Source organism: Apodemus sylvaticus, chromosome 3 (assembly GCF_947179515.1).
Source record: "Apodemus sylvaticus chromosome 3, mApoSyl1.1, whole genome shotgun sequence".
NCBI classification, from domain to species: Eukaryota; Metazoa; Chordata; class Mammalia; order Rodentia; family Muridae; genus Apodemus; species Apodemus sylvaticus.
This window is the reverse complement of record NC_067474.1, coordinates 121,670,429-121,683,955: the sequence shown is the minus strand read 5'-3', so window position 1 is coordinate 121,683,955 and position 13,527 is coordinate 121,670,429. Positions and strand designations below refer to the sequence as shown.

Sequence of the window (13,527 nt, the reverse complement as noted above, 5' to 3'; positions counted from 1 at the left end):
AAAACTGTCATTGTATCTTAAAAACTACAGGAATGATTCTGTGTTTGTTTTGCCTCAGGCAGGTAATTGGAGTTAGAGGTGATTTTTAAAAATGATGTGTGTTTATTATTATTTTTAATTATGTGTATGTTTATATGGGTGAGTAGGTGGAATCTGTACCGTGAGTGCAGGTGTCCCTGGAGACCAGTGACATCAGATCCTCCCAGAGCTACATGTAGGTGGTCGAGAACCTCCTGATGTGGGTGCTAGGAACTGAAGGTTTTTTCAGATCTTCTTTCTGTTTCTTTAGATCTGTTTTCAATTGCTGAGCCCAGTGATACTGCTTTTAAAGTGTGAACCTATTTTTAGGTTCTTTTTGGTTCCTAGCTGTTTTAATTGTTTATTAGTATATATCTCAAACCACCTCAATATTTGTGGCTTAAAACACGGTGTCTTAGTTAGAGTTTTACTGCTCGAACAGACACCACAACCAAGGCAACTCTCATGAGGACAACCTTTAATTGGGGCTGGCTTACAGCTTCAGAGGTTCAGTCCATTATCATCATGGCAGCATCCAAGCAGGCATGGTGCAGAAGGAGCTGAGAGTTCTACATCTTCACCTGAAGGCTGTTAGCAGAATACTGGTTCCCAGACAGCTAGAAAAAGGGTCTTAAAGTTCATGCCCTCAGTGACATACCTACATCAACAGGGCCTTACCTCCAAATAATGCCACTCTCTGGGCCAAGCATGTTCAAACCATGACACATTGATTTGTTATTTCTTCTAATTTTCTGAGTTGATGGAACAATTTTTCACCCCAATTGATGTTGTACCCACATACATAACACATAAATCTTTTTTTTAAAAAAAAAACAAAACACTTCTAATTACCAACCAGAGGTAAACCCACATATCATCATTCCTGTAGTTTTTAAGATATAATGCCCCACTTTTAAAACAAACAAAAACTCCACAGGGCTTACAAATTTTCAAGAATAGACAAGAGGAAAATCAGACAATAGAAATACTTCTTGTGTTGGCTGGAACTGCCCTTTAAATCCATTCAGCTTGGAGCTTGGCTGGAAAACTCTAGTGCTTTCCACGTGACTTCTCCCTTAACATAATGTCCCATCTTGTAGGCCTAGTCTCTCCCTTGGAATGACCTTGACTTAAGTCTGGAGGCTGGATCCTCAAATACAAGCCCCAGTGAGCAAATGTATATAAAATCTCTCTGTTTTAAAGAGATTTGTTCTTATTATTCTTTGTGTGTTTTGTGTGAATGAATGCCACATTAATGTGGGTACAAGTGGAGGCCAGAAGAGGGTGTCAGGCTCCCGGAGCTGGAGTACACAGGCATGAGCTGGGTTGATGTTAAACGCTAGGTCATCTGGCAAGAATGCTTAACCACTGAGCTTACCTCGCTAGCCCCTTGAATCTCTCTTTACAGGACCTTTACTGATATACTACTGATAAAAACAGATCTCAAGATCTAAAGGTAAACAATGTAACATATTACTACATGCACTAAAATTGTAGTGTGTTCTCTTCAATGACCCTTGAACTCCAGTTTGTCATCTTAGCCCAGTAAGACCATCCAGTCTTCTCTGAGCTGCAGATGGAGAGTCCAGGAGTCTATCAAAGCAGTGTCAAATGACATATGACGGGCATATCTCTATATGGCTTCTTTCTGCAATTTGGCCTTTCAAGTTCTCACCGACTTGGAAACTTCACAGACTCTTCAAACATAGTTCCTGCCTTCCGCCCTGGTCTTCTAGTTGTTCTCCGCAGATGGTATTAGCTCAGATGAGCACATCAGTCGCTGCTGGAAGCAGAAATCCCATAGTGGAGAGAGGATGGGAAAGGGAACTTTCGAGGCTGAGAGCAGCAGATGCCTGGGGAGACAGTGAGTGAAGGTGATTGCTGCCCAAACTGATTATCAGAGTTTGATGCCCAGACCCTAGGAGGTAGGAGAGAGGAGACTGCCTCAGGTCGTCCTCTGGGCTTCCCACATGGTGCCTTGGCATGAAATAACTGCATCTGTTTTTCAATAAAAGCAGGAGCAGAGGGGACATAACAAGGCAGGCCCCTGACTGAGGAGACTTTCCAAGACTAGCTAGAAGCTCCTGTGGAGGAAAAGGAGCCTTTTTCTGCAGCTACATAGTATCCAGGAAGTGGAGAGAGTTCAAAGAATGACCATCTGGGCCCTAAGACCTCTATTTTCCCTCAAGTTCCCCAAACTCTAGCAAGACAGAGAAGCAATAGAACAACCTCCTCTTAGAGAACCTCACCCTGTGCCATTTTTATATAGACTATGAACCTTTTAGTGTTAACCAAGGACCAGAGGCCACTCTGCAAAGCCACTTCAGAAATCTATAAGCAGAGTAGGTAACTGTGGTGTTAAGAAAGACTAGAATCTAAATGCCTTTATGACACAGTATGTGTAGGGGGCCGGATGAGAAAATGCAGTCTGCAAACTAATATTTATCCTGGAATTAACCAATTTAGGTTAGAGTAGCTGTTCAAATTTAATTCCATAGGGGCTGACAATACGGTTCAAAGGATAAAGACACTTGCCACCAAGCCTAGTGACTCAGGACCCAAATGGAGGGAAGAAAAGAACTATGATATGTACCCCTTCAACACACAAAATTAATGTTAGGAAATACTAACGGTATAAATAATTTGTTATATAAAAGAAGTTATGACATTTAAAAAAAAAAAAGAAACACTAGAATCCAGTGTTGGGACACGTTGGAAGACAGGTTTTCAGAAGAGTTTTGTTTAGAGATGTCTTAGGCACTGTCCTACTGCTGTAAAGAGAACCATGATGAAGGCAACTCTTATGACAGGAAGCGTTTCATTGGGGGCTTACTTATAGTTTCAGAGGTTTAGTCCATTATCATCCTGGTGAGGAACATAATGGCATGTAGGCAGGCACTGGAGAAGTAGCTGAGAGCTGCATCCTGATCTGTAGGAGGACAGAAGGAGAGCCTGGGCCTGGCATGAGCTTTTGACACCTCAACGTCCACCCTGAGCGACGCATTTCCTCCAACAAGGCCACACCTCCTAATCCTTTCAAATAGTGACACTCCCTGTTGACTAAGCAGGAGCTACATGTATCATTCTCATTCAAACCATAACAAGAAAAAAATTAGAATAATACTCAAGGTACCAGAGTTTGGTCAATTCATATTTATGCCCATTACATATATTAGAAGAGATTAAACAGCAACCAGAAAGCTGATAACTTTGGATGCACTAATCTGGCATTGATTGGGGGTCAGGGGAGGTGTTTTGTTTTTTAACAAAATCTCAATCATTCCATTTTCTCAATGAAGACTCGGAGTCAGATGTTGGGGTTAAAGCCTGCTAGTTCAGAGAGGCAGAGAAAGCACCCAGCTGGCCTTCCCCCTCAGCCGATGTCCCAGAAGCAATGCCCCCTCACTCTATCTCAATAAACCTCCATCATATGGAATGTTCCTCCTTTCTACTTCCTGTGCATCTCTCTGTCCTCCTGATTACCTCTTACTATCTATGTTTTTTTTCTTAACAATCTTATGCTCACTTCCTGCCAACTAGTTGCTCTGCCTCATGACCTATGGTTGCCTTTATCTAATCCTGTTTACAGTATTCAGGCAGAAAGGTCTTGGATTCAAACCACCACAAGAAAAAAAAAGTAGAATAATACTCACTGCACCAGAGTTGGGTCAGTTCAGAGCTATGCCCATTATATGTGCTTGAAAGGATAAAACATACCTTTAGGTGTGTGCTAAGGCTAACACCAGAAATAAAAAAACAGGTTTCCCCCCCCCCCAGTAAATAAAACAATCTCGGGGTTCACAGTGTGATCAGATATCCTGCAACAGGTGGGGAGGGTGTGGTTTAGGTTTTTTAAAATGTGGGTCAGCTGCCACATGTTCACTCATACGAAGTGTACAGTTCCACGGTTTTCAGCATACCTATTTGCAGAACTATGAGACTATTACTGTAATTTAGAACACTTTTATTATTGGTTTCCCTTTACCATCATTCTTGCACATGTGTTAGGGACCCTTAAGAGGAAGAAAGTGTTACTTTAAAAAAATTGACTATAAACGCTTCTGTCAATTCTGAGCCCTAGAAGCCTACATTTTAAGTCTTTGGAAACTGCAGGTGAGTCTATAATTTCAAAATAGCTTTAAGCAAAATTTGGCCCCTTTGATTAAGTCTATTTAAAATCAGGCTGAAAATCAACCACTTACTAGCAGTTTTCATGGTGTTTGTGTTAACTTCTTATCTACTTACTTTTTCACTTTTTCATCAAACCTGGCTTTAAGGACTGATTAAGCCGCAAGCAGTGTGAGCTGGACCTAGAAGAATCTTAGAATAGGAGCATTTAAGGCCACCTCTCCTAGGAATGAAAAGGAATACATTTCAACGTTGCGTTCAGATTTGCAGTTAGTTTAATGGAAACATATTCCTAAATAATTTATCTTAGAGTCTAAAGTTTAAATGAGAGAAGATGGGGAGGACAAGGTGGAGAGAAAGCCAGTGGGAAACAGACTCTAACCCCTCATTCCCCAACCAACTCCCTAAGTAACCGTATACATTTTGCCTTTTCTAATAAGGTGTGGCCTCTGCATCTGGCTGCCTCTGCTTTTTCCTTTCAAGCTTGATTGTGTTGTAGCTTGCTTAGAACTTCACTCTGTGTGGATGAATGAAACTGAGTTATATACAAATATGCTAAATTCTATTTATCCACTCATGGCGAATATGAGCTCTCATCTACCTTTTTGGGGTTATAAATGATGTCTCAGCAAACACTCAAGGTTTTTTTTTTTTAAGATTTATTTATTTACTTTAATGAGTACACTTTAATGAGCTGTCTTCTAACACATTAGAAGATGGCATCAGATCTCATTACAGATGGCTGTGAGCCACCATGTGGTTGCTGGGAATTGAACGCAGGACCTCAAGAAGAGCAGTCAGTGCTCTTAACCCCTGCTGAGCCATCTCTCCAGCCCAACACTCAGGGTTTTTTTTTTGTTTGTTTGTTTGTTTGTTTTGTTTTATTTTTGTTTTTTGGATTTGGTTTTTTCGAGACAGAGTTTTTCTGTGTAGCCCTGGCTGTCCTGGAACTCACTCTGTAGACCAGGCTTGCCTGAACTCAGAAATCTGCCTGCCTCTGCCTCCCAGAGTGCTGGGATTACAGGCGTGCACCACCACTCAGGTTTTTATGTGAATAAATGTTTGTATTCCTTTCAGGCATCTACTAGGAATTGAATTGTTAATGTAGTTCTGGTGAACTTTTTCAGGAATTGCCAAATTGTTTTCCAAATGCGTCTCACCCTTTACAGCCCTTCCTTCTAACAGTGTTTGGGGCTTCTGGAGGTGGGGAGTGGGGATGTCTACCTCTGTCTTAGTTAGGGTTTTACTGCTGTGAACAGACACCACAACCAAGACAACCCTTATAAGGGCAACATTTAATTGGGTCTGGCTTACAGGTTCAGAGATTCAGCCCATTATCATCAAGGCAGGAGCATGGCAGCATCCAGGCAGACGTGGTGCAGGAGGAGCTGAGAGTTCTACATCTTCATCTGAAGGCTGATGGTAGAATACTGACTTCCAAGCAGCTAGAATGAGGGTCTTAAGCCCACGCCCACAGTGACACACCTACTCCAACAAGGCCACACCTCCTAATAGTGCCACTCCCTGGGTCAAACATATTCAAACCACCACAAACTCTTATTTTGAGGAGTAGCGGCTATCAAGTGGCCTTGCATTGTAGGGGGTGCTTTAGCTTGCACTTCTCTGACAGCCGATAATGTCAAGTGTGCTTCTGTTCCTATTGCCTATTTATTTCCTTTGAGGAGAGTGATCCCATTCAAGCCCTTTGCCCACTTTTGGTCCAGGTTATTTGTCTTTTATTCTATCAGATGTATGATTTGCAAATTGTCTTTTATCCTGGGTGCCGAGGAGATGGTTCAGGGAGCACAGTGCTTGGGTTTGGATCCGCACCTCCCGTGTGGAAGCCAGGTGAGGCAGGAGTGCCTAGGCCGGAGTGGGCGCCTGACACAGAAGGACCCCAGGGGCTCCTCTGCCCAAATAACAAGCTCCTGGTCTAATAAAAGACAGCATCTCAAAAAATTAAGGTAAAGAATAACAGCGGTAGATACCTGATGTCAGCTTCAGGCTTCCTCATGCCTGTGCATGGGCGGGCACCACACACACACACACACACACACACACACACACTCATATACACACACACATGTACTACCACCACCAAACACATAAAATTTACAATGTAGAGTAACAGTCTGATGGTTAACCACAATTTCCATCCATTTCTAGAATCTCTCTTAATGAAGGTGTAATACGTTTAGAGAACCAGTTAGTAATTAGCAGAAAATATTCATTCCTGAGTGTGTGAGGTATGGTTCTTCCGCATGTGGCAATCTAGATGTCTCAGCACACTTGTTCAAAAGACTTCTTCCCCAGCTGAATGGCCTTCCCTTGCCCACCATCAATTAAGCATAGAAACATGGTTCGTTTCTGAAATCTAAGGACTACTCCCGGCTGTGTGTCTTTATTCATGTCTGTACTATGTCTCTACGACTTACTAGTAAGCACATTTACTAGCAAATTTTTCAATCTAGTGTGACACCTCCAATTTTGTCTTTCACTTTAAAAATGGTTTTGGCCATCTGGATCCCTGGGAATTATATTTTAGAATCAGTCTGTTAATTTCTATGAATAAGTCTTCTGTGATTCCCACAAGCCTGCTTAGAATCTATAGATAGATTAAGGGTGTTTTGGCACATATATAATAACTCATTTGGCCTGTGAATATCAGACATTTTCCCATTTGTTTAGGTTTCCTTTCATCTTTCCTATTGTTTTCAGAGTATGTCTTATATTTCTCTTGCTAAATTATATCCCAAATGTTTTACTTTCCTGGATGTTTTTGTAAATAAAACTATTTTCTAAATATTATTTCGTGTTGTTTACTATAAGTGAATAAAAATATAATAGAATTTTGCATATTGATTTTATAACCTGAAACCTTGCTGAACTTATTGATAAGTTCTAATGGTTCCTGAGCAGATTCTTTAGAGCTTGTTGATGCAGGGTCGTATTATCTGTGAATAAAGACGGTTTTGCTTCTTCCTTCCTAAGCTGGGTGCCTCTTACTTGTTTCTCTTGTCTGTTTATTCCAAGTGGAAGTTTAGAACAGTGTTGAACAGAGCAATCCTTGCCTTGCTTTCTGCCACTGATAGGAGAGGAAATGCTCCTACCCAATCTTTCACCATTAGGTATCCCATCGATGACATTTTTCCTTGCTGTTCATTACCAAACTGAAGGAATTTCTCCCCTTTCCCGTTCTGTCCTTTGGTCACGTCAAATTAACCTGTCAAATGTTTTTCTCATCTAGTAAGATGATCATATGAGATCTTCATTTCTTTTGGGTCAGGGTCTTGCTAGGTTGTTTAAGTTTGTCTCACACTCTTGGCCTCAAGCAATCCTCTTGTTGGCCTTTTAAGCTGCTGAGGCTATGTGCATGGGTCACTATGCCCAGAAAGAATGTAATTTTTAAAATTATGTGGATATGGTATATTACTTTCTTTGGTTTCAGGCATTAAAGCAGTCTCACATTTTAAGGATAAATACTGCTTGGTTATATTATATACTTCTTCATTATCACACTAAATTCATTTTGCTCATATTTTGTTTCAAAATATGGAGGACTAGGGAAATGACTCAGCAGGTAAGAATACTCATTGTGCAAACATGGGGATCTAAACTCAAATTCATATCATCTGTATAAAAATGAGGTTGCTTTGCATTTGTGATGAATAATGACAGGGGAGCACTGGGGTTTGCAGCCACCAGCCTAGCTCCAGGTGCAGTGAGAGACCATTGCAAGGGAATAAAGAGGAAGCGGTGGAACAGGACAACCCACCTTCTCCTCTGGCTTCTGTGAGTGCACAGAGAAGCATGCCCACACGCATGTGGATACACCCCCCCACGAAAGAGAGAGAGAGAGAGAGAGAGAGAGAGAAACACACACACACACACACATATATATACATATATATGTACATACATACACATCACTCTTAAATTTCATATATATATATATATATATCTCACTCTTAAAGGAATGTAGTTTGTAAGTATGTCCAAAAATAAAAGTATGGACAAGTGTAGAAACTTTTTTTGCTGCACGTGAACAAATGTTTACACCAGATAGTGTAGTAAGCCACCCTTTGTTCATCTCTATTACAAGATGGCGCTGGCCACATGCAGCTCCCTGGTAGTAAATCACTTGAGTATATGCGCGGTGTGCTGTATTCCTTATCACACTTACATGCTAATGAGGTACTCACTTAGTTGACGTATGAGGAAACGGCTGGCTATCTCCCTGGGCAGACAGAGCTGAGTAGGCTCTATAAGGTGAGGCTGGGAGAGAGCCCGGGGCCGCCAAAAGAAGAAATAAGCTTAATTCAAGGTGTCCCGAATAAACCATAGAAGGAAGAAACTCCCTGGTGTTGCATCCTCTTTGCTGGCGAGGGTGGACGCGGGTGGACGCGACAAGATAGGACTTCAGCAACGCAAACAAGGAAACAACTCTACCCAAGTGTAGCTTGGAGAACCAATTAGTTTAATTGTTTTTACATTCATTCATTCATTCATTCATTCATTCATTCTTATGGGCATAAACTGTTGAAGGATTTTTCTTCCTCACTGGTTCAGGTATCATATGTGCCTTACTTAATCATTAAGCTTCCAAGAACTTCACAGTTGTATCTGGCTCTTGCAAACCACAAAAACTGATTTCCCCTCTTGTGTTTCTTTAGGTGTGTGCCTATGTCTTTCAGATGCTTTTCTAAACATGTAACATGCGCAGAGGTCAGCATTGTAAAATGTATGACCTGACACCATTTGGCTGGAAGGATCGCTGAAGACCCACCATTCACCATTCTCAAATGTGGCCAGCTGATCTTGGGAGCCGGCAGCTTAGGGACACTACAGACAAAAGTTGACAAGGTCAAGTTTTCACACCATGAAACAATTCTATCAGGCTGTTGCGTTCGCAAAAAAATCAACGTTGATAGAGCAGTGTGAGTGGGAGCACAAGCTACTTACCTTCCACAATCTCAGTCATTTCCATTGCTTCATCCTGGGGCGCGGCCACAGGGCAGCCATGACTCTCTGTAACTCCGATGGGCTTGGCCAGGCGAGGCTAGCTCTTACTGCACTGAATGGCCTCTCTCGCTGTTCCTGCACAGGCTTCCTGGCTTTGTAAGCTCACAGGTTCACACTGTGGTTTGCTGATGCCTCTCCGATGTTGCTGGGCTAAGTGCTAAATGAACATCTTCCAAACCCCAGGTCACTTTCCGGAGGAGAGAAATGTATATAGCTTAATCTGGCAGGTAACTGGCCACCGTGGGACAGGCTTTAGTCTTCACCTGCACTGTTGTAGTATTTATGCCTTATAAAACTTCTGCTCAGGTCTTAAAGCCTCCCAGAAGTTCACAGGCAATGAATTTGGCTTTATATGTATATATTTGTGTTCGTGTGTGTGTGTGTGTGTGTGTGTGTGTGTGTAGGGGGCATGGGCATGTGTTTGCTTGTAGGGCGCCTTCCTCAGTCTCTCTGCCTTACTCTTTGAGACAGGGTCTCACTGAACCTGTAACTCACCAGTTCAACCAGTCTAGCTGTCAGAGGAACCTGCCTTCGGCTGTAACCCCCAGGGCTGGGTTATAGCTTTTTATGTGTGTTCTGAGGATCTGAACTCAGCTTCTTAGGTTCAACCTTTAAAAAATTTTAATTCTCCTGTAAGCACAGTCCTATCTGGCCCAATAATCTACATATTAGGCACATTAAGCAATTTGCTCAGTTCCCTTTGTAATTCCTGCCCTTCCTTTAATGTCCTCTAGTTAGGGAGCTGGGGGAAGACAGAGAGGGAGAGAGAGGGAGAGGAAGAGGGGAGAGGGAAAGGGAGAGGGAAGGAGGGAGATGGAGAGAGAGGGGGAGAGGAAGGGAGGAAGAGGGGGAGAGGAAGGAAGAGAGAGGGAGAGGAGGAGAGGAAAGGAGGGGGAGGAGGGACTAGAGGTACAGGGAGGAGGGGAGATGAAGTAGTAGTAGTAGGAGGAGGAGGAGGAGGGAGATGGGGAGAGGGAGGAGACTGCACCTCGGGCATGCACATGTGTGGAGGTCAGAGGGCAACTTTTGGTGTTGGGGCTCACACTGCACCCTGTTTCACACAGAAGTCCTCTTAGCCAGGCTTTCTTACCTGAGAGTTTCTTCTGTGTCTATGTCCTGCCTCACACAGGAAGCACTGAGATTACAGGGCATAACTGCACCTGGCTTTCAATGGGTTCCACACACCTGCAGAAGGGCGGGCAGTGTCCACGGAGCTTCTCTGGGTTCCAACCCACATTCCCATAAGTGAGTCACAGTCTTAATAAGAGAGCTCACGGGCCCCTTCCCTGCTCGGTAACAGAGAATTCGATTAGGGATCTGTTTGCCCTGGAAGCAGGCTTGCAGTAGGAAGAGGGACTCCCCTACTTTTGGCTGGACACTCAGGATCTGAGACTTTTTAAAGGACTTGGCCCTGAGGCTCCAGCGGAATTGCAACATGGCTTAGAAGCCTGTTTCATTTCCCTGATGTTGAGTCACCAGACTGGATTCATTTTCCAGGGCGTTATGCTAATTATACGTTACTGGAGCTAATGGATTAAACAATAATATTAAAAGTGGCAACTAGTGTAAAAAGCAACAGAGGGCCCTGGCCTCTTCCCCTGGCAGGCCTGCTTGCAACCTCGCTGCCGTTTGGCTACTGTTAATTAATAAGCATCACGGTGAGCTTCAATTTTCTGAGGTGTCCAGCATGATTTTCTAGTTGATCTTCTCCGGCCATTACAGCACTGACTTTACACAAAGGGTGGAGTTGATGAATTGGTTGCCTGAGGTCATGTCTGTGGTGAAGCCAAAATTACATTTTAAATGGTATGAATAATAATAAAAACAGAGTAACTGTGATATACCTCACAGTTTTCAAAGGACTTCCTCCCTCATTATTTCGCTGATGTTTCCTAAGGGCCCTGGGAAGGTTTCCTGTTGAGTAGCTGATGGCAGCAGCAGAGAATTCACTTCCTAGCCGTCTTGGCGAAATGGGAACCTGGAAAGGACTGTCTGTAGTCTGTACTGTGTGACCTTCACTTTCTAGCTCCCCTTTTGGTAGGATGCTGGGATTTTTCAGGCACTACGGAACAATTTACATTTAGTCTAACACATCTTGTGTTTTGTAAGGCTTGTCTTACCAGAGACCATATAGCGTATAAATCCCCAGAATTCAGTGTCAATAGAAACCTAGTTTAAGAACCAGGCATGCTGGCACAAGCCTGTGATCTCAGCTCTCAGGAGGCTGGTAGGGAACCTCAGAGTCAGTCCAAGACACCCCAAGACCAGGCTCTTGGCACCAAGGAGATTTATTTGCCACAAGAGACAGAGGAAGAGGGAGATGGAGAAGGAAACAAGGGATAAAGAAGAAAGGGGGAAAGGGAGGGGGGAAGGGGTTATTTATTTATTTTTTTTGAGTGTGTGTGCGGTGCGTGCCTGCGAAGCACTGGCTCTGGACAGAGAAGAGACAGATGTGGCCATAAACAGATGACAGTTTATAAAAGTAAAAGGGGAAACCCAAGTTTAGAATGCGGTGTTTAATTTTAATTGTACATGTTAATTAGGTGAGCTGAAGGGGGATTTTGATCGCGGGACTTCAATACTTTGATCGCTGGACCTTGGTAGTCAGATTCAGGAGGTGGAAGTGGCCAAATAAGGGAATAAATCTTGGGGGCCTGGCTTTAGGAAGGTAATCTAGAGCTGGAGGAATGAATGGCTCAGTGATTAAGAGCACTGACTGCTCTTTCAGAAGTCCTGAGTTCAATTCCCGGCAACTATATGGTGGCTCATAACCATCTGTAATGGGACCTGATGCCCTCTTCTGGTGTCTGAAGACAGTGTCAGTGTACTCATACATAAAATAAATAAATAAATCTTATTAAAAAAAGAATTGGTTATGTTAAAAAAATTTTAAAAAAGAATGCAATCTGATGTTTTTAAAGTAAGGCAGAGGGAATGGGGGAGAAGGGCAAGGCCTTCCACAGCTATGTTTGCAGTGCTTGGGCTGGCTCGAGTTCCTTCAAAGCTGAGGTAGACGATTGCTGCAAATTTGAGAGCAGCCTGGACTTTAAATTAAGTACTGGGTAATCTAGGGCTATATAGCAGGACCCCATCTCAAGTAACACAGTTCAGTGAAATAAAGTTAGTTAATCCAAAGACTGCTCCTGCTAGGATGTGGCAATAAACTCTCTGAAAACCTGGTTTGCATCTAATGGCTACCATGGATGTGCACAGCAGAGAAACGTTTCTGCTTGCTTTCTTCATTCCCTCCTCTCCCCGTCCCTCCTCCCCTCTCTCATTCCTCCTTCCCCCTAACTCCCCTCTTTTATCTTTTGCTTGAGACAGGGTTTCAGGTAGCTTAGGCTGGTTCAAACTCCTTATGTAGCCAAGGCCGGCCTTGAACTCTTGATCTTCCTACCTTCACCTCCAAATTGCCGAGGTTTTCATCATGAGCCATCAAGCCCATCATTTCTCAGTGCCTGGGCCTACCTTCCCTTTGTAGACCCGGTATCCACACTCCCCATTTAGCCCTTCTAGATCCTCTTATAATTAATTCCACAGCAAAGAACTGCATGGTTGGACAGATTTTTAAAGACACGGAGTCTACGCCTCTTACAAAGCAAAAAGTGAGGCTCAAATAGTTACATTCTAAGTCACCAAGCTAGTAATCATCATACCAGAATCAAGAAGCCACTAGACTTTTAAGTAGAGAAGGACAGTGTAGCAGTGTTTGCCTAGCTCACTGACCACACATACAGAGAACTGTTTCCAAGATGTGTTCAAAGTCATAGGGCCTCTTCTCAGTGTAGGGTTCTGTGGTTATATCTCTTGGCATAGTTGGAAATTCATAATGCAAATTAGAAAATTGGAGACTCTGGAAAGTCCCTTGGAAAAGAATCTGTTTAACCAAGCGCTTCTCAAAATACTTCGTCATTTCCCCCCTCCTCATGGAAAGTCTAATTACAGCTTATGTAATTAGTGTTTCATGGTGATGATGGCGCAGTAACAGACAAACAGATGTTGTCTTCTGAGATGGGCAGTCACAAGCTAGGTCCTCTGCTACCAGTTATGTTTATCCTTACGTAAGTTTAGGAATAGGTATTGTCAAAAAGGGGCTGGTTTAAACTGGGTATGGTGGCACAGGGCCTGCAAACCAAGTATTCTAAAGTGTAGACAGGAGGATGAGAAATGTAGGACTATATTCTATCAGCTACATAGGAAGTTTGAAGTCTGCCTAAAAATAAAAGAATTTAGAAAAGACCAGCTCAGGGTCCCACTCTTCTATTCAATTGGAAATAATAAGTATGGAGAAGTTCCCTTGGAACTGGCAGCCCTGAACTCTAGAAGCTTATGGGATGGACGCTTACTTCTGTCTCTAAG

The 13,527-nt window shown here is 43.0% G+C and overlaps 1 long non-coding RNA gene across 1 annotated transcript; it reads right to left on the bottom strand.

Annotated features, from left to right (window-relative positions):
- Positions 1-481: 481 nt before the first annotated feature.
- On the bottom strand, positions 482-4,394 carry LOC127681016 (uncharacterized). Its single transcript, XR_007977054.1, has 2 exons — positions 2,852-4,394; positions 482-1,871 (listed from the first exon to the last, which is right to left on the bottom strand). It is a non-coding gene; the product is annotated as an uncharacterized LOC127681016 (long non-coding RNA).
- Between the last annotated feature and the right edge of the window lie 9,133 nt (positions 4,395-13,527).